The 2,912-nt window shown below is 48.0% G+C and overlaps 1 pseudogene; it reads left to right on the top strand.

The window, feature by feature from the left end:
- Positions 1-351: 351 nt before the first annotated feature.
- Positions 352-1,099, top strand: LOC103640130 (momilactone A synthase-like; annotated as a pseudogene).
- Positions 1,100-2,912: the final 1,813 nt, after the last annotated feature.

The following is a 2,912-nucleotide window of genomic DNA, read 5'->3' as shown; positions in this document are numbered from 1 at the left end:
TCGGACAATCCGTACTCTGGGTCGGATGGTCCGCGATGGCACAAGATCGTCTTCTTCCTTGTAGGAACCTAGATCTCGCCCTCTAGGGAGAGATCTTAGGGTGATCCAGGTCCGCAGATCACCCAAGGCGTCCCGACGTAGAGTCACCTAGGAATTAAGACATCAACTCGAGTAAGAGATCTTTTGGATTGATAACCAGATCTTGCCCTTGGGAGAGGTAAGATCCTAGGGTCGTCTTAGGGTCGGTAGGCCACCCAAGATAGATCTAGATGACGTAGAGTTGAATAGAGATGGAGGCGGGTATGTGGAAAGCTACAACTAGACTATGCTACATCTACTCCTAGGGTAGGGATGATAAAGAAAGCTACAACTAGACTATGCTACATCTACATTCTCATGCTTGTCTCCTTTCGTTCGTCCGTCGATAGGCTGGCTGGGAAGGTGGCACTGATCACCGGCGGGGCGACGTCGGCGGAGTTCGTCTGGCACGGTGTGAGGAACATCCTCACGGACGTCCAGGACGATCTGGGACGCCACATCGCCGCGGAGCTGAGCCTACCGATGGGCCCGCCACCACGGTCCACTACACCCGCTGTGATGTGACCGACGAGGCGCAGGTCGCGGCGGCCGTGGACTTGGTTGTGGAACTCCACGGCCGCTTCGACATGATGCTTAGGAACGCCAGGGTCAGTGGCTGCCTAGCACCGGGCCTCGTGGAGGCGCTGGACCTAGTCGACTTCGACCGTGTCATGGCCATCAACGCCCGGGTCACGGTGGCGGGCGTCAAGCACGCGACACGCGTCATGGTGCCCCGTCGCGCTGGCAGCATCGTGTGCATGGCCAGCGTGGCCGGCGTGCTGGCGGCATCGCGCTGCCGCCCTATAGCGTGTCTAAGGCCGTCGTTCTAGGACTGGTGCAAGCCGTGGCTAGGCAGCTCACGCGGTCGGGTGTCCGCGTCAACGCCATCTCGCCGACCTACAACCACACGCCGCTCGTCATGGGCAACATGGCCGAGTGGTTCCCCGGCGCCACCATCAAGGAGCGCTGGCGGATCGTGAAGGACATGAACGATGTTATGAATCAATACGACACCAAGTAGATCAAACACATAGAAGACACTGATTTAACGTGGAAAACCGCTCTAATGCGAAGGGAAAAAACCACGGGCGCCGGCCAGCAACAATCTCACTATTTTCGGATTGCAGGAGATTTTTTACAATTGATATAATTATTTCTTGTGGCTTACAAGTATATATATAGGTGAAACCCTAAACCGAGTAGGGAACGATTCATACCGTGCGGGGCTTCGCCCCCTACACCCCAGGCGTCCCTAGGCTATGGGCCGAAGGCCCACCTTATTCAGAATTTGGATCACAAACTTAATAAACTCCACCTTGAGACAAATGTCTTGTAGCATCATAATAGCAAACTCCACCTTAAACAATGCATCACCATCTTATCGGCACCAACAACCACTAGGGGCTAATTTTTAATATCAACTAAGCTTGAGCATAGCTCAAACTTAGCAATAGGAACATGTTATGAATCAATACGACACAAATTTAACGTGGAAAACTCTACAATGCAAATGGAAAAACCATGGGCGCTGACCAGCAACAATCTCACTATTTTTTGGATCGCAGGAGATTTCCAATTGAGATAATTATCTCATGCGGCTTACAAATGTATATAGATGTGGAACCCTAAACCGAGTAGGGAATGATCTGTACCGTGCAGGGCTTTGCCCCCCCCACACCCCAGGCATCCCTGGGCTCTAGGCCAAAGGCCCACCATCTTTAAAATTTAGATCACAAACTCAACAAACTCCACCTTGAGACAAATTCCTTGTAGCATCATAATAGCTCATCTCTCGTGACAGCATGGTGTGGTATAGGGGTAGGGCTGGACAAAATGCTCATGTCTCGTCGACTCGCTCGGTTCATGGTTAGCTGGGCTCAACTCGGATCGGCTCGTTTAAATTTTTTTACGAGCTGAGCTAAAACCCTAGCTCGGTTCGTTAGCGAGCCAGCTCTCGAGCTAAACGAGTTATCACAAACTATATGCATATCATTTATGTAACAATTGATGAACATGTAATATGTATGTGTGGTGTCTATGTCTTATGAGTTAAACTAATTATTGATGAACTGTGTCTATGTGTTAAATTGGTCTATGCGAATATAATTGTGATTAAAGTGATGAGCATTATGTGTGTGGATTGTGAAGTGATGAGTGATGAGTTATGTTAATTTAGTGTCGTATTGATATGATCTGTAAGACTATGTGTATAATTGCTATTTTTATTGTTCAATTAATTTGAAATTAACTAAAATTGATTATTATGTATATATATTGTTTTTCCTGATATGTCTCGTGAGCCTTACCAGGACCGCGGACGGTGCCATGGATCGTGTACTTGCCTCGAAAGTGAGGAGATTCACGAGCCACGATGCGATGAAAATGTTGGCGCCAGTCACACACACGTGCTCTTCCTTTGCTGCCTCCATTGCTGTCGATTTTGATTGCTCTCGTTGTTCCGCTGCTGCTGAATGAAGAAGTGAACATCAAATCCACATACCACAGTTTAGAGCGGATTAGGCATGGCGGCGATGGCACTAGAAAGAAAATTTCTCTACGCACCATCGAAGACGTGCCACACTGGATTGCTCTATTGACACACTCGAATGCGTCATCTATGTGAGAGTGAGACATCACACCAACGATTACCAAACCATTTTTTGAAACCACAACACACAGGTAACGGTTTATCTTGGATTTTCATTGCCTTTTGGTTTTCATTCTATTTATTGTGAGGCAATGAGGCTAGACCACTAGTTTATCTGTTTTGGTGCTTAATGTCAAATGGGGAGAAATTTAAGATCAAAGCAACTATCAACCACCACTTAGAATTT

The sequence above is a fragment of the Zea mays genome, chromosome 9 (genome assembly GCF_902167145.1).
Source record: "Zea mays cultivar B73 chromosome 9, Zm-B73-REFERENCE-NAM-5.0, whole genome shotgun sequence".
NCBI lineage: Eukaryota > Viridiplantae > Streptophyta > Magnoliopsida > Poales > Poaceae > Zea > Zea mays.
The sequence above is the reverse complement of the archived record's forward strand: the minus strand, read 5'-3'. Positions and strand labels throughout refer to the sequence as shown.